Raw genomic sequence first — 24,766 nt, forward strand, 5'->3', positions numbered from 1 at the left:
TCATATGATATCACTTATATGTGGAACCTAAAAATATGATACAAGTGAACTAATTTACAGAACAGAAGCAGACTCACAGACATAGAAAGCAAATTTATTGTTAGCAAAGGGTACAGACAGTAGGGGAGGGAAAAATTAGGAGCTTGGGATTAGCAGATATGAACTACTATATATAAAACAGATAAATAAGATCCTGCTGTATAGCACCAGGAACTATACTCAGCATCTTGTAATAAACCATAACAGAAGAGAATCTGAAAAAGGATAGACACATATATATAAAACAATCACTTTGTTATACACCTGAAACTAACAACACTGTATATTAACTATACTTCAAAATTTTTAAAAATTTCCTTTCCTCTTCTCATCACATGTGATAACCTGGAAAAAAAATAAACCTTTAGAGCCTTCTAGCAACAATTTCCATGTTCAAAAAGAGTTCTGAGTCTATATGTTTCTGTGTTATCTATGATATTCATCAGGGGCAAGTATTATTGTTGTTGTAAAGAAATAACAAGCATTTTTAATAAACAGAATTACAAGTGCTGACCTTATCAGCCAAGACCATGGAATGCCCAGGACTCTTCTGGAAATGAGTTTTCCCAAATTCTGGAGGAGGGTGAGATTAGCTTTCTGCTATCATGGGTCACTAGCCCATTGAAAAAACTGAGGATCACAAAACTCAAAAGCAATTCAATTTAGCATTGTGTACCTATGTATATGTGTGTGTGTTTGGGTGGGTGGGTGTGTGTATGTGTGTACACAAAGAGAGGGAGAAACACGTCATTCCTCTCCCTTTCAGCTAGTTTTGAAACTAGGAACAGAAAACAAAATAATATATACCACCAACCTATACAGCATATTGAAAAGCAGAGACATTACTTTGTCAACAAAGGTCCATCTAGTCAAGGCTATGGTTTTTCCAGTAGTCATGTGTGGATGTGAGAGTTGGACTGTGAAGAAAGCTGAGCGCCGAAGAATTGATGCTTTTGAACTGTGGTGTTGGAGAAGACTCTTGAGAGTCCGTTGGACTGCAAGACCCAACCAGTCCATCCTAAAGGAAATCAGTCCTGACTGTTCATTGGAAGGACTGATGCTGAAGCTGAAACTCCAATACTTTGGCCACCTCATGCAAAGAGCTGACTCATTTGAAAAGACCCTGATGCTGGGAAAGATTGAGGGCAGGAGGAGAAGGGAACGACAGAGGATGAGATGGTTGGATGGCATCACTGACTCAATGGACATGGGTCTGGGTGGACTCCAGGAGTTGGTGATGGACAGGGAGGTCTGGCGTGCTGAGGTTTATGGGGTCACAAAGAGTCGGACACGACTGAGCGACTGAACTGAACTGAACAGTTGAAAAGCTATCTCAATCCCATGTTATATTCAGGGACACATTAAATTTTAATAGGTAAAAAATAGAACTCATTGGATAAAACTACCACTTTGGCGGGCCTTCATCTGTTTCGGCACAGATGCTATGCTCTGTGAGGGCCAGAACAAGGCCTAACCTTTTAGCTGCACAGGCCTCAGGCCTAAACTGGGGCCTCGCCCCTGGAAGACATTCCCCAGGTACCTGCTAAGCAAATGGCACTTCCTAATCCTATTTACAATGCTCATTTCTCCCTCCCACCACCCCTCACCATCCTGCATTATCTCACCCTCCACCTGCCTCTTCTTTCCCTGCCCCCAGGTCCTTATTACCTGGAGCCAAATACCGGTGCTTTTCAACTGATCAACCATTCAAGTAGCCGTCATTCACCTGCTTCTTGTGGGGGAACTCCAGACTAGAACTTCCACCTGCTTTAGGCAAAAAATGGTCAAATTCGACTGTTCTCCAACAGAACTCCAAACTACTACAAATGGTACAAAGACCTCCTCAGGAACTCACAGGCCAGAAGGCCTGAACTCCCAGGGTAGTCAGAACTCCCTAAACAAAATATTGGTTCTCCAGACCATCATTTTTACTTGTTCGTTTCTACATTTTGACCACAATCTTTAGTAAGAAACACATTTCACACACTACGTACATATGTTACCAAAACCCTTACTTGCTGTGGTCTTCTTACACTGCTGCATCTGTTGTTTGGGTCTAGTCTAGTCTACTGTTTTGGGAATGCTGGTTCTAGGCCATAAAATTGGATGTCTTGAACCACTAGTGGTCAGGATCTGCAGTTAGAAACCACTGGCCTAAGTCGACCCAGAACAGCAGCACCCACCCTGGTCTTATACTCATAAGACCATAGCTCTCCAGGAAGCCCCACATCATGCCGCTCCGGAGCCACACTCAGGAATAGCCTATGGTTCACACTCCAACCATAACCAGATAAGCTTCAGGAATGTGGTGAGTAAACAGACTTTCTCACTGTGCTACTTACCACATAAATCAAAAAATGAACAATTATGCTTGCTAACACTGTGCGAGGCATGCTAGGCACTTTGCATGAATGGCCTTTCTTAATCCCCTCAACAGCTCTCTGTGGCAGGCATCATCCCCACTTTGGAGCCGAAAACAGCTGATGAAAACAAATAGAAAACAAATAGAAAGTAACAAGCTAGTGAGGAACAGAGTCAGACTTCCAGCCAGGGCTGTGTGACTCCACAGGCCACCATGTTCATCTTCCTGGCTGCACTGCATCAGCCGTAAGAAAAAGTCTTTCCTTCTTTTCCTTACCCCTGTGCCTGTCCACAATGCAGCATCTCACTCCAGATCCGGCCTTCTGTCACTTCCTCCAAGGAAGCCACTGTTTGCCAAACTCTAGATACACAGCAGGCATTTTATTTTCCACAAGGTTCTACAGTACCTGGTCATTGTGCGTGCAGTGTGTGCGGAGTAAGGGTATGTGAATGTGTGTGTGTCTATTGCTCTTCTGCTGTCAAAACCACACACAGGCTTTCTGCAAAGAGGTGCCTGCAGGCCTCAGAGCTGGACACCAGGCTCCACGGTTCTCTTTTTCTGGTGCCTCATCTGACCCAGCTACTTGAGAATGACAAGCTAGAGCATTTCCAGCTATTTTTAGTTCTTCTGACGCTGACCTAGACTATTCACCGAGGAGCCGGCAGGAGCTGGGAAGGGCTGTATCAGCCTCATCAAAACAACTTCTCGGGCAGCCGACTACCTGCAGCGCTGGGACAAGGGGTGAAAATAAATCCTATGTGCAGAGCTTTCCAAGTGGGGAAGGAACGAGCAGGCAATCCAGGATGTCCACCAGCAGTCCAGACTGCCACTGAGCCAGCTCAGGCTGTGGGCAACAAGAAAGCAAAGACCATAAAGGAGGAGGAGGTGGGGGCACCCTAACAAATCTACAACTAGCCAACACCCAAGAGCAAAAAACCATGAAAAGAGCAGAGGTGGGCTCTCTACCCTGACCACCTCCTTGAGCTTTACTCAAAGGTTTCCAGTGTACACGGTACCATGGGAAACTGGGAACAACCTGCCTGGACTATGCACTTGGAGAAGTATCCCGCATTCGCACCCCGGTAAAGGGGACTCAGTCTGCTAGACACAGACTCCTTTGGTTGGAACATGCCCTTCTTCAGACTGGAATACTCAAAGCCATCTACCTGCCCAGGTGACAATTCAGCACATACCCTGATCCAATGTCACTTTGAAAAACTTTCTAGATCTACTACTTTAAGAATACACATAGAATGTAGGTATACAGAGATATGTGGAATATATATGTGAACGTGTAGAATATTCAGAAGGAGAGAGATTATACTTGACACTTTTACTCTAAGAGACCCACAATAGGAGTGATAATAAGCACTTTAGAGAAAAACTACCTTTCAGTTCCTTATGAATGGACACATTTGCTCAAAGAACTCCAGCCCAAAAGAACAAATCAGGCCTTTTTGAATCATTTGAACTGGTGTTTTCCTCTTGATTTCGGTAGACTAAAAAGAACTAGCTAGTTTCTCAGCCTTTCTCGGTTTTTCAGAGTACTATGCGAAAGAGAACAACATTCTGCAGTATTTTTCTAAATACTTCATTTGTGAGTTTCTCTACCTTTGATTTATATTGTTCTTCCATAGCGTCTATCATTTTCTTATTCCATTTCAGCTTGTTTTAAATTTAGGTTATGGCTTTCATCTTGTTTGTGAGCATGTCCTTCTGGTGTGCTTTCCCCATCGGAAGGAATGTTATTCTTCTCTATTTTTTCTTATAAGAACTTTGTACGAACATGAACCACAATCTAATCCTGTTGCTCTACTTAAGTAAAATGAATTTTCCTTTTATTTTTGCAAAAGGTAGATGCCAATCATTTTTTTCACCTATCTCTAGAGTTCATTCTGTTTCATAATAACAAACATACGGCCTTGATACTTTCTAAAATATGTTCCAATTTGCCCTCCTTAGTTTTTCTGCATTCCCTCCTTCCATTGTCCCTATTTTCCTTTTTCTGCTCAGTTTTGATCCTACTTCCAGTCCTTTTTCCTCATGGTAGTACTAAGAAGGCTTAGCAGAAGAAAAAAAAACATGCAGCAGTGATTCATGTAGCACATAAAGCCTAATATATTTACTTTAGAAAACAATTTGCCAACCTTTTCTCTAGGGCAGCTTTTTCTCTGGAGGGTTCCTTCATATTCTCTATATTCGGGGCGATGCTGTCAATCATGGTACACCATCACAGCAATGAGATGGGACCCGAGCAGGTGGTAATATATGGATTCTTTCCTGGAGGTAAATGCAGACATTAGAAGAGAGATCTTTCTACCAGGGCGCTTAGCCATGGGTGTGCTCTATTAGGGTATTTGCCTATAGGTGCGTGACTCTCAGGCTGCTTGTGGACATTGCTCTTAGCCACACAGAGGAAGCCTGTGTCCAATGAGAGAAAAGGAGGCTCGGATTGTGAAGGAAGCCAGGGTGGCTAACAGACCCTCTAAATCAAGCTGACACAGCTGCATGTCTGGACTTTCCAGTTTCATGAGACAATAAATTCACTTTTCTGCTCAAGCTCATTTGAGGTAGATTCTGATATTGCAACCTAAAAAGCCACAGACTAACACAGTTGTATACATGAAGACACATGGCTATTTAAAGGATTGTTCTCAAATTACTCCCTACTATGTTTTTCCTGGGGTTTTTGTTTGTTGTTTTTAGCTAAGAAGAGGATTAAAGACAAAAGTCATAAGAGCTTACCAATGGATGAAAGAGAAATAAATTACTTTGGGAACAGTAGAATTCCTTAGCTAAGAGTTTATAAATTAGCCTCAATGCTTTACAAGTATGCTCATGGTTTATAACTAAAACGATCGGAAGTAATTGGGTTAGTGAGAACTAACATCACAAGGGCCAGGGCTGACAGAGTTTAAAAATGTAAAAGACTATTTTGTGAAATGGAGCTTATCAGAATCATCAGTGGAGTTTTTTGTATTTCTTTAAAAAAAAATTTTTTTTTGAAAGGCTATAGCAAAGACCTACTGTGGTAACACGGATACACAGAAAAGTTTGAGAATGACTGCTCTAATATAGTCACCCTAATGTTTTAAGAATTATGTGTATTTTATATTTTGCTGACCTTAAGGCTTTTCTAAATGATAAAGGTTCAGATTTATTTCTGTCATCTCTAAACATACAGTCATATCACCTCCAGGCAGTTTCACCAATGCTACATAACAAGTTTTCAGTTGATCACACATAGCAGTAATAAAGATTTGGGTAAATGTGTTAAAATTTTTTAATACCAAGGTCAGATCCCAAACAAAAATTAACAATCACTAGTGTATCAGAAAGCCACAGAGCTTTCTTACAAACACAGACTCGTAAAGAAGATTTATGATACTAGCAGAGCAATAGTCTCATTATTTTGAATAAGACAGTGAACAAAAATCTGACCCAGATAAATAATTTAGGCTTGGCTTTAACTAGCTTCTGATGCGATTCTCTGGATACTAAAATCATTTATGTGTAAGCATGACAGATGCGAAGCCCTCGAGCCCTTGAAAGCAACCGCTCATCAGCCTTCATTAGAGGCTGAGAAGACCACTAAATGCTCTCTTAGACATGAGAGTGGCAACAAGAAGCCCAGGATGACTACAAACTCACCTGCAAACCCCAAGGATGAAACAACACTCAGCAGTTCCATGGAACCATCAGTGCTACCAGGTGGGAGCCTCTGGGTCAAGTCCACGATGGAGGACCCCTTCGGTTCTACTGGTAAGTGCACTGCAATCTGCCCACAGAGCTCTTGTTCTCCTTCACGCCAGAGAATAGAGATGTGTGAGGGCCAGCCAGGAAGAAACAAACCGCTAGAATTTTTTGTGATTTTTTTAATATATAAAATAACTCTGTACCTTTTCTCAAGTCTCTGAAATCAAAGAGAGCTAGTTCTTGTATGGATGGAGGGTGGATCACAAGGATGTCAATCATCCTGTGCTGTGCTTCATCTGTTCCAAAACAGTGAATGCACTTCTCCCTGGTTTGATCTTCTAAAAACTCCACTTGGCCATTTCCCAGGCACTTCAACAAGGCCCAACAATCAGATCTTGGGCCACAGGTTGGTAGTAATTCTTTGAATAATTCTTTCCCACACATCCTGTCTGCAACCGCTTCCTAGAAGCTCAGGGTGACTTGCAACCAAGATGTTTTCATTTACTTCCGGTGTTGATCCTATCTAGAAAAAGAACTCCTGCCGTGCCCTTAGTAGTAGCAGCAGCAGTTATTAGCAAAAAAAAAAAAAAAAAAAAGACAAATACTATCACCTTTGATTTCATAACAATCCTGTGAGGGGAGGTAAGTACTATGATCTTCACTCTGTGGATTAAAAGATAGATTTGGAAAAGTGAAGCTAGACAGGAAGAGAGCAGAGCCTTGAAATTCCAGTTTTTTTTGTTTGTTTGTTTTTTGTTTTTTTTGCTATTAAAATGAATATAGTTTATTTATCTAACTTATCATCTGTTTGAGTTCATAACCAAAAAATAAAAGAAGAAATTGTCATTATCTTGTCCTTTTTTAGCTCATAGGGAATAGAATATATTTTATTTTATTTTTTTTTAGCTATAAGTCAGGTCAAGTGTCAGAGAAGGCAATGGCAACCCACTCCAGGACTCTTGCCCGGAAAATCCCATGGGCAGAGGAGCCTGTTAGACTGCAGTCCATGGGGTCACTAGGAGTTGGACATGACTGAGCAACTTCACTTTCACTTTTCACTTTCATGCATTGAAGAAGGAAATGGCAACCCACTCCAGTGTTCTTGCCTGGAGAATCCCAGGGATGGGGGAGCCTGGTGGGCTGCCGTCTATAGGGTCGCACAGAGTCGGACATGACTGAAGCAACTTAGTAGCAGCAGCAGGTCAAGGCTGTGGATCCTCCTGTTCAAAGAAGTTACATCACCTACCCAAGTTATCTCAACTAATTAGACACAGATCCTGAAACTGACTGGTTAAATAACTAGGAGAACCAGAGAAAACTGCCTCTCATATGTGAAGAGGAATCTGAACCTGAGAGGCTGGTGTTGCTTCCAAGTGCTTCCCATGGGAGTTGCAACCGCTTTGCTCTGTCACACTCTAGCCAGCTTACTGCTGACAGAATGGAGAAATGGATTTTCAGTTGACATAAGAAAACAGTATCTAATATGCCTCAGAAGGAGAGATGCTTATGCAGAGCCTAAAAATGTAGGCCGTTCAAGGAGACCCAAGCCACCTGTGGACTTGAAAACATCTCAGGACTCCTCCAGTCCCAAGGTTTCTATAAGTCCCTAGAAAAGTGGGAAGGAAGAGGAGGCTTTGAAAGCAGAAGTCATGATTCAGTGAGGACGATGACTGCATTTTTATTCTGGGTAGTGAACCAGAGAATAAAGAACAGATTTCCCTTTATTTTCTGAAGATGAAGGAGAATAGAGAATAGAGTGAGAATTAATACAACCGGAACTGGAGACACAAAAGAAAGAGATAAGCAAGCTAGCAGGGAGGAGAAGGAAAAAAAAGAAACATGCAGCTTTTATTTCCTCAGAGGGAACCCTTTGAAAGGACACTGCATATCAGCTGATATGAAGCTGATAAACTCAATATCAGCTGATAAACTCAACTTCAAGTATTCCATAGAAGAGAAAGGTATCACCTAATTGAAAAAATTTAAAAACCTATTTTTAGTCCATTTCTTCATTCCTTCCATACAAAAATATTTAACCATGCATTGCGACTGCTGTTATGGACTGGCTGAATTGTGTCCTCCAAAAAAGATATATTGAAATCCTAACTCCTAGAAGGTCAGAATGTGGCCTTACTTGGAAATGGGTCTTTACGGTAATCAAGTTAAAATGAGATCATCAGGGTGGGCCTAATCAACTATGACTAGTATCTTTATAAAAAGGGAAATGTGGACACAGAGACAGACAGACACAGGGAGAATGCCATGTGAGCATGAAGGCAGAGAAGGCAAGTAACACCAAGAACTGAGACCAGCAGCAGCTCAGAGAGGCGTGTGGGACAGGTTCTCCAAAGCACTCAGGAGGAGCCAACCCTGCTGACACTTTGATCTTTGACGTCTAGCCTCTGGAACTATGAAGCAATAAATTTCCATTGTCTAACCCGCCCAGTCCGTGACACTCTGTTATGGTCTCCCTAGCAAACTAACAGAACGGGCTCTTCTGAGTTTCACCTTTCCAGAATACACACTTTTTGATAAAGGCGTGGAATGCTCTGAATTGTGACACTCAAAAGCAAGTTAGACCAGGGACTCACTGAGTACAACTCTTGTTTCACAACAAGAAAACCAAAATCCGGGAAGGGTGAGCAACTTGCCCATGTTTTCACAGTGGCAGAGCCATGACTGAAGCCCAGACACCCTGACTTCAAGACCACACCTCTTTCCACCAAGACCTGGTTGTACCAAAACTGCAAAGACAGTTATTGAATACTGGTTGCATGCACCTGAAGTATGACACCTTAAGCTGGAGATAGCTATGTTTTACTGGCATGGCAATTGGGAGAGTGCGCCCATTTTACTCCAAGGGGAAATTGACCAAACTGACCAGGGAGGCCACTGCTGGGAGGCCTAGAAGCATCTGCTCTCTGCAGGTACACTGCATCGCTGGTCCTTCCCCAGATGGTCAATCCACAGAACTGGGAGGCTGGAAAGAATTCTACATTAGCTCAGATGCCAAGAAAGAACCAGCGACTGCAACACATGTTTGCATAAGATCTTATGGAATTCAGCTCAGAATAAACTTTCTGATCCCCAAGTAAATGCTCAAGGACGGAGGCATTTCTTTCTTCTCCTCTATATGAAAAAACTAGTCCTAGGCTATTTACCTTCTGTCATGCAGATTGAGAGTGGCGATCTGGAGTTTTTAAGTGTCTTGTCCTCCCAAGTCAGAAGGCCTGGTCCCCTCCCCAAAAGTCCTCCAAAAGAACAAGAAGAAAATACTTCACGGAGCGGGCTAGAGCAGACCCTTGGTTTCTGTCCCACTCAGTAAACATGCCAAGTACTAGGCAATGACACATTTAAAGGGGTGGCAATTAAGTGAAATCCGGGTAAGGCATGGATTTGTCTCCCAAGTCAAGAGAAGGTGAGGGATTCCTGCTGCTATTGACTTTCTAGGACTGGACTTCTCTAGATTTTATCTCTCAGCACAAGGAATGAGGAAGAGCTATGATGAAAGTGGCTTGGAGCTCCAAGGAGTGGATGGCCAAGAAAGGGTCATGGACCATCATAGGGCATCAGGGAAGTCCTGTGTTCAGACGCTCAGATGCAGGCCTGTGGAAGGAAACCAGGCCCAGCTTGGGCACTCGGGGCCGGAGGAGGTGCCCCTGCCACTCTTCACCACCACACCTCCTTAGTCATTAGACCAGCCAGTGTCTCCCTCCTGGGGAATCTGGACTCAAATTCAACCCCAATCAGGTTGTGTTCATAAATGGAGGAAATATGATGCAGAAGCTGTTGGTAACGGCCATTTCTACCAAGCAGATTAGAAAGTAGAGAAAACTCGCCTACAAAGAGATAGATGGATAGAGCAGACTTGCAGACAAGCAGGAAAAAGAGACAGAAAGGGAATCCCTAAGTTTCCATGGGGCTTTGACCCCTAGTTCCAGAACATCCCTAGGGTCCAGCTGCCTCATGACCTCATGTTTCCTGAGAATATTTTGTTTTAAGCTAGCGCATGTAGCCTTCTGTTGCTTACAGCCTCAAGAACTCATTTATTAGAAATCATCTATGAAACCACTGGCCGGGGAATGGCCAAGACCAGAGCACTGTGGGACTCTCCTGAGCACCTCCCAGGGGTCTTGCAAATCCACTTAACCATACCTTTGAAGCCATATTTTGCCACCTCATGGATGAAGATGAATTTGAGTTTTGACATTGACCTAATATTATCCAGACACTCCCCTCACCGCATATTATACTTTGAGCTGGCAAACTAACCACAACCAAAGTCTTGTGTTCCTTCTAGATGACACGTTCTAAGGAGGAGAATAATGGGTCACACTGTGTGTGTTAGTTGCTCAGTCAGGTCCGACTCTTTGCAACCCTAGGGACTGTAGCCCACCAGGCTCCTCTGTTCATGGAATTCTCCAGGCAAGAATACTGGAGTGGGTTGCCATTTCCTTTCCAGGGGATCTTCCTGACCCAGGGATGGAACCCAGGTCTCCTGCATTGCAGGTGGATTCTTTACCATCTGAGCCACTAGGGAAGCCCTTGGGGCACAGTCCCCTTATTGGAAATTCTTGGGGCCCAGAGTTTTACAAATTCAGAATTTTTCAGGTTATAAAAAGCATGACCCCTAATCAAACACATGAACATTTCTGTAGCAAAATGCACAATGATTTTTTTAAGTGGGTCAAATCAAAATAATAGTTTCATATCAATGTTAGTTTCCTGCCAAGCAGATCCGATCAGGCCAGGTTTTGCCCTCTAGTGAGTTACTAAAAACCTTAGTTTCAGAGCTTTCTATATTGTGGTCACAGACTATTACTAACCCCTATTTAATATTAACAGATAAAAACCTGAAGACCAGAGAGGGAGAGTATTGATATTTTCTCAGGGTGACCCAGATAATAGTGGACCAAATGGGAATTCAAAACGAAGCTGTCTGGCTCCAAAGCCTACAGCCTTAACTCCCCTCACATTCTGGCGCTCCATTGTTACACTGGCCGCATGAGGGAATCAGGCTGGTCCCAGACCTGGAAACCACATAGAGAACAAGTAAGCGAACTAGAGCAAAGGGCAGAGAAAGCCAAAGAGGAGATGTGTCCATTTTCCTCAGCTACCCGTCTCCCTCCCAAATTCCTTCCCCAATTCCATTTTTCCTAAGAGGACATCGAGCTACCAAAGACACTGGAAGCAACTGCAGGGAGAAAGAGGCTCTGAGTTTGGAGACAGGACCTGAGAGTGTGTACAATGAGCAGAGGAGAGCTGTGAATTAGAGGCTGGCTGCCAGCAGCCTCAGATCTTTATCTTTCTTGCACTCATTCATCAATGAATTAATGAGCAAGAAACTGTGCCTCCATTTTGGGAAGTGTGTTAGCTTTGTTTCTTTCTTTCATGTGTGTGTGTGTTAAAGCCTGTGGTTATAAACTAGAGAAAATATAATGTGAGTTCTGTGGTTGAGATGGCCGGGTGTCAGAACATCCAAGCTTCCCTCTTAACGCAACTCCAGCTGGAGTTTACTCTCCCAGCATCCTTCAGAGCTTGCATTTGGTCAATAGGGTGTGGGCAGAAAAATGAGGTGTGTCCTTTCTGAGTTATGCCCCTAAAAGAAACATGCATTCTGCCCCTGGCCTTTCCCCCTTCCTGCTACCTAGATGATGTCACAAGCTAAAGCAAACACTTTAGACTCAGAGATGGAAATCTTGTGTTAAAAAACAGAACTGCCTTGCCAGCATGGACAGCTCACCTCCAGACTATTACACTGAGAAAAATAAGCTTCCATCTTGTTTAAACTATTATAATTGGGGGAGGGGGTCTTAGTTTCAACAGCTAGGCCATTACTCTAATAACAAGTTTTAAAGTCTTTTTTAGCAATTTAGAACATTCTTGCTCTGCACTTGGTCTGCCTCTACCAGGGACTACTACCCAAATAACTTCTCGATATGTTTTGGTTTTTTATTTTATCCTTACTGTTTTTCAAGTTAATTTTTGTGTCCCACTACATACTGTGTTTGCAACCTGTCACTTGCAGAAAGGAAACACTTTCGAGAAGGCCTGCTAGGAGCCAGTTACTATGCTAAATGCCTGACCTGCAATGTCTTGTTCAGTTTAACAGATGTGTGAGTCCAATATCATCATTTTTATTTTATAAATAAGAGACAGGCTCAGAGAAGTTAGGGGTCTTGCCCAAGTGGCACAGCTAGGAAGTGGCAGGCTTTGGCTTTGAAGCCAGCTGATGTCCAGGTTGGTTCCTTCCACTACTCTATATTTACACTGGGGTGAGCACATCACAGGCAGCATTCAGGTTGTGAGATTGCTTTTCTTCTGGCTATAATTGATTTCATCAGTGTTTACTTTGTGACATCTCTATGCAACCTGCAATCCCTTAGGGCAATGTCTGTTTTATTTTTTATAAATTGTGGGAATACTCAGAACCTAAAACTTACCATTTACCCCATTTTAAGTGCACAGTTCTGTGGCTTTAAGTGAATTTATATTGTTATACAACCATTCACCAATATCCACCTCCAAAACTTTTTCATCACCCCTGAAAAAATATGGGATGTTTCACAAGTTTGTGTGCTCACAGGGACCACATGAATCATCTCTGCTTTGTTTCAAGTGCTGCCCGAGTGAACACAGCAGGCATGTGACTAGGTCACTGGTTTTCTAGTTGTTGGTTCCTTTCCTGCTTTTCTTTCTTCTTTCTTTCTGTGACCTGCTGTATGATCTGCCAGTAATGAAATGAACTGTCCTATTCACAGATGTACCTGTTCAGAGTCCTGAGCTAACATAGGGAGAAATTAACATGATCCTCCATAAAACGGCCTGGCTTGGATCCTGTCTTCATGTCTGCCTCACCAATCCCCAGGAGGCTGAGCAAGAAAGCAGGAGAAGACTCACAAGCTGCCCAATTCAAATCTGAACCACTGAACTGATTTGCTCTGCTTTGGGGCCACTGGGGTGAGACTCAGAGCACCGTCCAGTACCAGGGCTGGAGGAAGATACAGGGGTCGTTAGGTCTGCCCCTACTTGATTCACTGGTGAGACCATTGAGGCTCTGACAGGCAGGACTCCTGACCCTGCCCAGAGCTCTCTCCACCTTGACATCTGCTGGCAAGTCTTGCCCAATGCCCTTCCTTTCCCTCTTAAGTCTGTTTAAGCCTTTCTCTCCCTAAAAGCCAAAAGTCTATTTAAAAGCCTCAATCCCATCAGCTCTTTACACAGGCCATGGGTCCCTCTGCCCACCCCAGGCCCAGTGCTAGGGTGCTACAAGAAAACCTTAAAAATATTGGCAGTCTCATAAACGCTTAGACTTTTCTTCCCAGATCCTTGTGTTAGGACAGCAGGGTGTGTTGGCTGGCAGCTGAGAGCTGCCAGCCCTTTGCACAGTCCCTTCCCAGGGCAGATGGCAGCCTGCATCCAGAAACCGGGGCCCCAAACTGGCCAGCGTGAAGACCATCCTTGCTCCAAGCTCTCTGTGCAGCTGCTGAGGCCAGTTGTGACTATCTGCAGCCTGGCCCTCCCTCTGCCCAGTGTGGTTCCTTCCCCAGTAGCCCCTCTAATAAACCTCCTGCACACAAACCGCCCATCAGCCTGCCCCCAGGAGCCAACCAAAATAAAAACAACAACGAGGAGGTTTTGGTTAATAAATGTTTAAAGAATGGTTTACCCATGCCACATTAACTCAACTCCATTCATTACTCCCTTTCATATTCATGAGCATCTCAAGTGTCAGTACCTCTAGTAATAATTCATAGGTAAAAAGTTCTCACTTTATGTACATCCCCAGCCTATATGTAGTCATTGCAGAGAAATTGTCGATAACGATAAATTATGGTGTTTTTATTTTTTGGCTTGGAGGATCCTAGTTCCCCAACCAGGGATCGAACCCAGGCCACTGCAGTGAAAGTGCCAAGTCCTAGTCCCTAGACCACCAGGGAGTTCCAATTAATGGTAAATTAAATGCAGCACTTACAGCCAAATAATTTCTAAGGCAAAATTATTAGATTGAACAGTATAAAACTGCTAATGTATGACTTTGGTGGCGGGGCAGGGAGGACTTTAAAAATGGCAATTACATATGACTCAACAGTATTCTCTCAAAAATATTTACCAAAAAGGTGAAAAGGTGCAAGTGTTAGTCACTTAGCCATGTCTGACTCTGCAACTCATGGACCATAGCTCACCAGGCTCCTCTGACCATGGAATTCTCCAGGCAAGAATACTGGAGTGGGTAGCCATTCCTTTCTCCAGAGGATCTTCCCAATCCAGGGATGGAACTAGGGTCTCCTGCATTGCAGGCAGATTCTTCATCATCTGAGCCACCAGAGAAGCCCAGTTTGGGCTGTAGATGCATTCTAATGACTTTGCCTTCCAACAAGCATGTAGATGCTATGAAGATGTTAAAACGGCCTTCCCTCTTTGAAGTATAAATGCAACAAGCAGAACATAGAGATGAAAGTCAAGATAATGCCAAGATCTAGGGGCAAAGAAAAGAAATTGACCCACAGACCTATGCGTCACACTGTGACTCATGGTCCAGGGTGACGTACCCATTGCCTCTTGGGGTTCCATCCTCATGACAAGCTCCCATGTCCTCTCTGCATTTTTTCCTCTTTCTATGCTCACCCTCTCTCCTAGAGACCTTCCTTGTCTGCAGGAAAGCATGGCAAGGAGAAGAATCTATAGTTTAAGGGGAGGAAACAAATTTTGTGCTTTTCTCTCTCCTTTCCATGAAAGGCTTTTCCATGGTGATACCAACATTTGAGAGCTTCCTAAGTTCATTATCCTTTCAGGCCCTTGTGACAATTCCTCAAATTTCCACAAATAAATGAGCTGATTCACTTCTCCAAAAATGTCTTGTCCCCACAAATACTTAATCATGAGAAGAACCTCTGAGTTTAGTCTGTTTGCCCCCGACTATTTTATTGATTGATTACTTTGTTTTCTGTGCTGATTTCACATTAGTATTTGGGCTTCTGATATATACTTTATGCAACTTTGAAAGTCTAATGATTGGTACAGAGAGCTCCAAGCTCTTGCAACACGGGCTCTGGTCACCACGCGTACCTGGACTGGCTGCCTCGCTCTCTGTTCCCTCACCCCATGTAGGGTGCCTGTGAGAGTGCAGAGAGCGAGGGGCACAGGGCCAAGAGCTCTCATCTGCCCAGGGTGCCCTCCAGGACCTAGTGGGGGCAAACCGAGGCTGAGTGAGCCAGACCAGAGAAACAGGAACAGGGCAGAGGCCAAGCCTGGTCCTTGAGAAACTAAAATCTTGTAGGTAGGTACATTCAATGTGAAAACTTCCTGCTATCAGTAAATAGGGGAGTTCCTTCAAAAAATGAGTTTATAAATAGGAAAGCAATGAGTAGTGGAAAGTGGAGTGTCAAGAAAGAAACTATACACACACACACACATCATTCTAAACCCATAATCGAGAGATAACTGCTTTAAATTTTCTTTGATGTGGAATCATTTTGTTGTATACCTGAAACTAATGAAATGCTGTATGTCAATTATACTGCAATTAAAAAAACAAAATTTCTAAAAAATTATCTCATTTTACTTGGATTTAGCAGGAAAAAGGTGAAGTGAAACTAGAGGAGTGATTGACCTTTATATGCATCTATATATTTCCTCAAAACAAGACCTATTGGTTACTAAGGAACTCTTCAAAATGATTACAAAATATGAGGCTTTCATTTTAAAGTTAATGGGTATTTTTTTCAAGCTTATGCTTCTTAATGGCCGTAAGTTTAAGTTTCCAGATGCTGAGCTTAAAAGACTGTCTAATCACAATTCAAAATCTTCAGGCTCCCTAACTTCAGACTATACTACAAGTCATCAAAAGTCAAGCTACAGTCATCAAAACAGTATGGCACTGGCACAAAAACAGAAATATAAATCAATGTAAGAGGACAGAACATCCAGAAATAAACCCACGTACAGATGGTCACCCAATACATGACAAAGGAGGCGTGAATATACAGTGAAGCCAGTTTCTTCAGTAAGTGGTGCTGGGAAAACTGGACAGCTACAAGGAATGAATGAAATCAGAACATTCTCTAACATTATACACAAAAATAAACTCAAAATGGATTAAAGGCCTAACTGTAAGACGAGATACTATAAAACTCTTAGAGGAAGACATAAGCAGAACACTCTCTGGCATAAATCACAGCAAGATCTCTGTTGATCCACCTCCTAGAGTAATGAAAATAAAAACAAAAATAAACATGTGGTTTAATTAAACTTAAAAGTTTTTGCACAACAAAGTAAACCATAAACAAAACAAAAAGACACCCCTCATAATGGGAGAAAATATTTGCAAACCAAACAACCGACAAGGTTATATTTTAGTCTCCAAAATATACAAACGGCTCATTCAGTTCAATATCAAAAAATAAACAACTCAATCAAAAAATGGGCACAAGATCTAAACAGACACTTCTCTAAAGAAAGCATACAGATTGCCAAGAGGCACATGAAAAGATGCTTACATCACTAATTATTAGAGGAATGCAATTCAAAACTATAGTGAGGTATCACCTCACACCATACAGAATGGTTATCATAAAAAAATCTATAAACCAAAGATTCTAGAGAGGATATAGAGAAAAGGGAACCCCTCCTGTTGGGCCTCCTCGGTAGCGCAGGGGTAAAGAATCCGCCTGCCAATGCAGGAGACACAGGTGTGATCCCTGGGTCAGGAATTTCCCCTAGAGGAGGAAATGGCAACCCACTCCAGTGTCCTTGCCTGGAAAAATCCCATGGACAGAGGAGCTTGGCTGGCTACAGTCCACAGGGTTGCAAAGAGTCGGACACGACTGAGGGGGCACACCTACGCTGTTGGTGAAAATGTAAATTGGCAACAGCCACTATGGAGAAGAGGATGGAGATTCCTTTAAAAATTAATAAATAAATAAAAATAGAGTTACCATATGATCCAGCAGTCCCACTCCTGGGCATATATCCAGAGAAAACCATAATTCAAAAAGATACATTTATCCCAATGTTCACTGCAGCACTCCTTACAACAGCCAGGACGTGGAAGCAACCTAAAAGTCCACTGACGGAAGAATGGATAAAAAAGGTGTGGGATACACACACCAAAACATGGAATATTATTCAGTCATAGAAAAGAATGTAACAATGCCATTTTCCATGCCATGGATGGACTTAGAGATTGCCATACTAAGTGAAGTAAGTCAGACAGAGAAAGACAAATGTATCCTTTATATGTGGGAATCTAAAAAAATGGTACAAGTAGACCTATTTACAAAAAAGAAATAGAGTCACAGATATAGAAAACAAAGTTCTAGTTACCAATGGGGAATACGGGAAGAAGATAAACTGGGAGATTGGGACTGACATACCCACACTGCTATATATAAAATAGATAATTAATAATTCCCTATTATATAGTGCAGGGAACTCTATTCAATACTATGTAATGACCTATATGGGAATAGAATCTAAAAAAGAGTGTATATACATATATGTACACATATAACTGATTCACTTTGATGTACAGCAGAAACACATTATAAATCAACCATACACCAATACAAATTTATTTAAAATAAAAATTTAAAAGATAGACAATAAATATGTTTGACATGAGACTGGAAAAATGTAAAATTCAAAGACACCATTACTGTGTTAAAAACTACAAAATCTATTTCTTTTTTTTTTTTTTTTTTTTGACAGGGCAAGAGAGAAAGAATGAGAACAAAATTTATACCTAAGTTTATTGTCTAGGTGATTATTCTTCCAAAAAATATTAGGGAAAAGCTAATATACAAAGAAAATATGCTATAAAAATGACAAGCCACTTTCATGAATAAAGAAGCACACTCAACAGAGGCAAATACATATACCAAGTACCCATTACAAGTCCAAAAAGGTTGTATTTAGTTCAGAGGGCCTGTCACTAGTTCTCATATACCACTAACAGCTCAAAGCTGACTTGTTTCACATTCAGACCATGACTTCCCTGTAGAGGGTTTCCTTATATTTTCCAGAATATCTAGGGGCCATTTTTTATCTTGTTGGGGGAGGAAAAAAAAGACTCATGCCACCATCTCACTGATAGCAGGCTGTGGTGACATGTCTAGATCCTAATCACAAGATCTTGCAAGATGTTACCCACTTTCTTCCTGAAAACATTTTCCATGGAGCCCTCTGACTTCCTGTTCTAATTTGAACTCACTACGCTAGGCTGTGGAGCAACTGTCTTCATCCTAGGACATACTGTCACTGTCCTAGACTGGTTCCTTGGAGCCCATGTTTTTCTCTTTCCTGGGTTCGTTTTCTGCTTGGCTCTAGCACAGCTCTGAGTAACTCTTCTAGAAAAAGTACAGACAAGATGATCTTGCCGAGGCCTTATCTGTGTCTGCAGGTATTTTTAGGCTTAGCCTAGCTGGTGTATATTTATGTGTTCAAATCATTTCCCTCAGAACCTGGAACTTGGTGCTTCGTCCTTCAACATGCACTGTTGCTGTTTGGAGTTTTCTGATCCAGTGTGACTTTAGTCAGGCAATTTTATGTTTTCTTTCTGAAAACTTTAAGAATATTCCTTTTATTCTTACAGGGCAAAAATGTCACAATATGTACTGAGATGGGCCCTTTTCAATCTGAAGACCAAGTCATTTCTCTCTTTTGAGAAAAGTCACAGCCTCTCTCCATATTCTCTTTCCCTCAAAAGTGAACTGCTTAGATCTTTTCCCAACCACTTTTCCCCTCTCTTTTGACATCATGTCTCTAAGTTTCAAAAGATTTCTTTTTTTTAATTTATTTTCCAAATTTCTAATTCAGTCCTTGGCTGCATCTATTTTTTTCAGACTTCTGTGGAATTTTGAAATTAATTTTTTTTGCCCACACCATGAAACCCCGTGGGGTCTTAGATGGAACCCATACCCCCTGCAGTGGAAGCACACAGTCTAAACCAGTGGACCTCCAGGGAAGTCCCTGAAATTAATTTTGATAATCATATTGTCAAGATTTCAATGGCAACAATTCTAGTTTTCTGATTATTCCTTTAAATGGCAACTTGTTTTCAATGTACGGATATCATGTCCTCTTGGATCTCTCCAATCTCTACTGAGACCGTCTCAAAAGTTCTCCCCAGTACTACCCCCTTTTCCCCTAGAGGGAAGTTGTTCTGCTTGTTCACAGTTCAACTCCTCCTTTGCACCAATAGTTCCTCTTTAATTAACTGGTTATCTTCATGCCTATATGTTGACAGATGGAGAGCCAGTTTGCCCTGGGCTTCCCTTGAGCTGTGTTTTGAGTAGTGGTATTTTCTAAGAGTGAGGACTAGGGATTGGGAAAGTTTGGGTGAGGTTATCTCAGGTTGACTGTAGTGTTTTATGTTTATCCTCCTTCAACTGTGCATCCTGTTAATAACAGATACTATATGGGGCTCTGAGGGTCACTGGAATAGGACCTCTATTTTAATACTGTTCCTAATACTTGATTGCAGATTTGCAGAAGTAAGCAAATAGTCAAGACCAAGAAGTTACCATGACTAGGAAAAGAGTGTCATGCTGGGGATACAAAAGAGAGAGGTGAAACTGGAAGATTTAGAGTGAGTATAAGAGGACTGACCAAAGATTTTTAATGGAGGCGGGGAGAGAGAAGCCAGTCTGATGGGAAGGGACTTCCCTGGTGGTGCAGGGGTTAAGACTCTGCACTCCCAATGCAAGGGACCCAGGTTTAATCCCTGGTCAGATTTAATCCCTGGGAACTAGATTCCACATGCCTCAACTAAGACCCAGTGCAGCCAAATAAATAAATCTTTTTAAAAATCTGATGGGAAATAGGAATACTTCTACTCCTGCCACTTACTGCTGTTTTCCCAGAGAGAGATTTAAAGACTGATTTCCATTTTTCACTTGCCTCCCCAACAGAAATATCTACTCCTGCCTCTTCACAGAGTCCTACAGAATTGAGGGCAAAGCCATGAAGCAACTGGGAAAAGGAGGCCATGCTGTTCAGGGTCCAAGGACCCAGCACAGCCCTGGCCGGCTGCTCAGGCTCTGGCTCAGCTCCCCCGCGGGCGAATGCCCTATTGCACAACACCACCATGATGAGTCCACATTGCTTCCTAGCTGAACTTGCAAGTCAAGTTACCATCTCTGCTGCTCAGCCAACTGATGAGGACAGCAACCTTGATGAGCTTTGCATGCTATCAAAACTTTTAAGGCTACCACTTATATAAATTTTCAAACATATTCAAAGATAAGAACAGATAATGAATGTGCCTGTCACCTAATGTCTTAGTGTGCCTGTGCTCGTATAACAGAAGAGCATGGACTGGGTGGCTTACTAACAACAGAAATGTATTTCTCACAGCTACAGGTCAAGATCAAGGTGCAGGAATGGTTGAGTTCAGGTGAAAGTCCTCTTCCTGGTACACAGACATTCTTCTCACTGTAACCACACACAGGGGAAGAGAAGGGACTGGGGAGCTCCGTGTGGTTTCTTTTAAGGGCACTAAGCCCATTCAGAAGGACTCCACCCCCATCACTTAATCACCTTCAAAGGCCCAATATCCTTCAGGGTGTTAAGATTTCAACACATGAATTTGGGGTAGACACAAACATTCCATCTGTAGTGTTAGGAGGAGGAAACTTACTCCCACCACTTGAGTTCCTGTGGCTGAATTAATAAAATTGGCACAAGACAGATTAAGGGAAAAGAAACTAATTTTAATTATGTGCACAGAGGTCTCATAGAAATGGGGCCTAAGGGGAAGGCAGGCAGCTTTTATACTTTTTAGACAAAGAAACAATAAATTCGTGAGGAAATGACACCGCAAAGAAACTCAGGTTTGGAGTGATCAATTAGTGAAGAATCTAGACAGTTTGAGCCAGGGTAGTAAATAAAAGAAGTTACAAGCTTTATTTACACAAGCTCTGGGCCCAAATTCCCCACCTCTGGCAATAAGGGTGTCTTTCTACTTCCAAGTGTGGAGAGTACACCTTTCACGTGAGAGATTGACTTTCTGCTTTGGAGGAGACAAAAGGTCAGACTGTCCCTTTCACATTGGCCATTTCTTACATAACTTTAATTCAAAATTATTACTATGCCATTGAGGCACATCCTGGGGGCCACCTACTGGATCCCAATTCAATTTCAATTTCAAAACTATATCAACATTTTGCCAATTTAAGAACCTACTTTTGGGATGGGGATGGGAGGAAAAAGAACCTACTTTTCAGCAGGATTCATTTTTCAAAATAAGACTCTCTTTTTCATAAACATGCATCTAAGTTCCACCTCTGGAAATCCTATCATCGCACCCAAAAAAACAGTTTTATAGCACTTTATAAGTAATTCTGATGCCCACAGAAAATTGAAAGCCATTGCTGTAGTGAAATGAGAACAGGAGTATGATTCTACGATATACAGGACATTCAAAATCTTTGATAAATAAGAGAAGACCCAGAGACATAAAAGGAAAATAGTTACATCGCTCCCTATAAAATATGTAAATAGCAGGGTAGCAAAAGATCACAAAGACAAAAGGATGAGAGAAACGTTTTCAACATAGATAATATCCTTAATTCATGGAGGCTTCTTATAAATTCGTAATATTTGTTCAAAATAGCAAATATTTGTAAAATCTCATAGATAAAGGCTCTGAAGAGACATAGACTGTTCAGACTGAGAATCTGAAAATGGCCAATAAATCTATGTATAGATTCACTGTCTCTTTACAGATCAGGAAAACGCAAATAATAAGAAATTGTTTCCAACCATCAAATTAGTCAAAATTGAGAGGATTCCTCATTTCCCCATGTTGGTAAGGTTTGGGGAAGACAGCCATTTCTGTTCACTTATAATAGGACTATAAATTGCTGCAGACTTTTGAGATAGTAATCAGGTACTGTGATTTTAAATGTATAATGCACATACTCTTGAGCCCAGAAATCTTACTTAGAGGCATCCAGCCAGGAGAAATAAAGTACAAGTCTATGAAGACCTGCGTTTCATGGACAGCCTCTGCAACTAGCATTTACTAAGGACCTACTATGTTCTGACAGCTGTGCAAAGTGAATTACAAAGGATGCTTTAATTAATCCACATGACAACTTTATGAGGCAGTTTCCATTATCTCAGGGAAAAAAGACTAATATTTAGAAATTTTAAATATTTCTCCAAATTTGTTTTTTCAGTGTGCCAGTAAATGTTGGAGTTGGAACTTGGAACCGGTCAACACAACTACAGAGTTCGTGCTCTCGATCACTGCAGTGTGTTGGCGAACTAGATACAAATAACCAGAAAAAAAGAAAACGAACACCAGTGCCCTGGGTGGAGGAACAGTCTTCACAATGAGTCCAAGCCCTAGAAACACAAAATGCCCCGCTCTGGTATCACAATTAAAATTCATTTGGGGGGTAGGAAAGTTGGAACAAATACAGTTTCCATAGAGACAGAAAGAAGTTGTGATGAGGAAGAAAGACAAGCATGCAAGTCTTCTTAGATGCAAAGAGTTTTCTCTTCCAGGCAACCTCAACTGTTCCTTGTAAACGCCTGGTTCAGGGACTTCCAACCCGGCCCCGCAAGGTGCAATTTCCCCGCTTTCCCTCTAGAAGCAGCTGTGTTGGCCTCACCCCAGCTGACCCTCCCAAGGCAAAGGGTTGAGGGTGTGAGCAACTTTTTTCATTGGCAGAGGAATGGTGAGTATGAGGATTCTCAGGGCACTGGAAACATGGCCTCAATTTTCCTGGAAAATGACCACTTGTTTGTTTTATCTCCTTGGAATTTGGAGAGAATGTCTTGAATACTCTTTCCTCATCAAGCCCCTGGCTGACCCTACCCTGAAACCTTAACCCCTGGTGGGAAGGAGAGAAGCGTCTTATCCATAGCAAGGTCATTGCCCCCAAGCTCTGGGTTTCAGAGCAGATTCTCCTAAGCCATTTCCTCCCAGGTTTTATGTCCAGATTGTGGGAAAAGATTCCACAGATAAACCACATGCCAGAGCTGTAGCTCTGGGTCCAGAGTACCCAGAAGCATATATTAGAATACATTCTCACTTAACTATGCTTTTAAAATAGTGATCAGTATAAACAAGTTGCAAGGACCAATGTCATATGCTATAAAACAGGATTATGATTGATCCAATCCTGTACACTTGAAACCAGTAACAAACAATATAAAATAAGCAAGTAGTAAGTATTAGCCTGATGATCTAATTAAGAGACTGTGACAACCACAGTCCTGGAGTTGTCTTTTGCTTATCGTCAACTGTTATTAATAGCTACTTAACCTAACCTTGTTCTCTCTTCAGACTCAGTAAACACACTTCTAACTTGTCCAAACCCCTGCCTTACAGTAAAAAACTTGTAAGCATATTTACTGCTCAAGCCCCAATAATGCAGTATTTTCAGATAGACTCTCCCCACATCAAAGTCCTTATAAAAACTCCTATTAAGTTCTTCCTTTTCTTGTAGGAAAAGGTGGCTCTTTACCAGCTTGTCCAAGAAGGTATGATGCTGCTCCCACGTGCTCAAGAGCCCTGAGCACCACAAATGATCACTTATCTTCCCGAGCTTTGACCAAAACCCAAGGAGAAAAGACTGGCCTGCAGCATCAGTTAGGTAGGAAGTGCCCAGACTCCAGACAGAGTACTACTTGGGTTCAGATCCCAGCTCTGCTTCTTAACAGCTATGTGAACCTGGACAAGATACGCCACTTCCCTGTGCCTCGGTCATGCCATCTGTGAAATGGGTTTCTCCTTCACAGGTTTAAGGAACAAATGAGAAGTTACGTGTAAAACATATAGCACTATGACTACACAGAGGAAACACTCAATAAACATTCATTTTCGTTACTTTTCTCTCAACCCTTTCTTCACCTAGAAAATCAGAAGTGATTATATTTCTCCACTTCTTAGGATTGTCAGGAGAATTAAATGAGGTAACGCATGGGCTTTTCAATGCCTAGCACAGTAGTCAATAAATGTTAGTGGATTATTTTAAACTTTATACTTTTCACTTCAATTTCCACTTGAATCAAGAATTTAGAAATCAGAACACAACTGCTTTCCCTACTAAGATTCACAGGTAACAGTTTTCTAGTTAGTCCTTTTTGTCTTTACATTCCTTCTTCTTCTTTTTTTTTTTTTTTTTGGAGCAAACCCTGACACAGGAGTCAGATTATAATGGTATTGGCATGACTCCACGAAGTGCTAGCCAAGTGATCTCAAGAAATATCAGAATCTTAGGTTTCTTAACTGTAAAACCAGATAAAAATGTCTCTCTTTTAAAGTAGAAAGGTCTCCAGAGGGTAATGAATGAAACATGCTTTGTAAACAATTAAACAATGCAGCAATGTAAGACCTCATCATTTTCCCAGGATGAATGAGGACTTACTAGAATAAATATAGAGCATAATATAGATCTATAAAGCAGTTTCTCCATTGACTAGAGCAGATTTAAGTTTTAATCTGCTTTAAATGGTTAAGAATCTCTCGGGAGAAGCTGAATAGAAGGACAGAATTCCACCGCAACCATCAGTTAATCAGTGTGTGTGCTATAGGAAATGAGGCCAAAAGAATAGGAAATAGATAACTTTTTTCACATGGATTAAGAAGCTAAACTTTACTTCCAAGTGCCAGGTCAAGTCTTTAGGCATTTTGTGGATATGTTTGCTTCAAGTTAA

General features: G+C 41.8%; 1 long non-coding RNA gene across 15 annotated transcripts in view; it reads right to left on the reverse strand.

The window, feature by feature from the left end:
* Positions 1–24,766, reverse strand: part of LOC147374366 (uncharacterized) — a 162,966-nt gene that overhangs the window by 52,250 nt on the left and 85,950 nt on the right. For 3 of the 15 annotated variants that reach the window (XR_015162673.1, XR_015162682.1, XR_015162672.1), the window contains one exon: positions 4,549–4,681. The exons of the other annotated variants lie outside the window; for them this stretch is intronic. This is a non-coding gene — a long non-coding RNA (uncharacterized LOC147374366). The remainder of the gene's footprint in view (positions 1–4,548; positions 4,682–24,766) is intronic. 15 annotated transcript variants of the gene reach the window in all.

The sequence above is a fragment of the Bos grunniens genome, chromosome 4, assembly GCF_055505025.1.
Source record: "Bos grunniens cultivar Pamir isolate PY7600 chromosome 4, Bosgru_T2T1.0, whole genome shotgun sequence".
NCBI classification, from domain to species: Eukaryota; Metazoa; Chordata; class Mammalia; order Artiodactyla; family Bovidae; genus Bos; species Bos grunniens.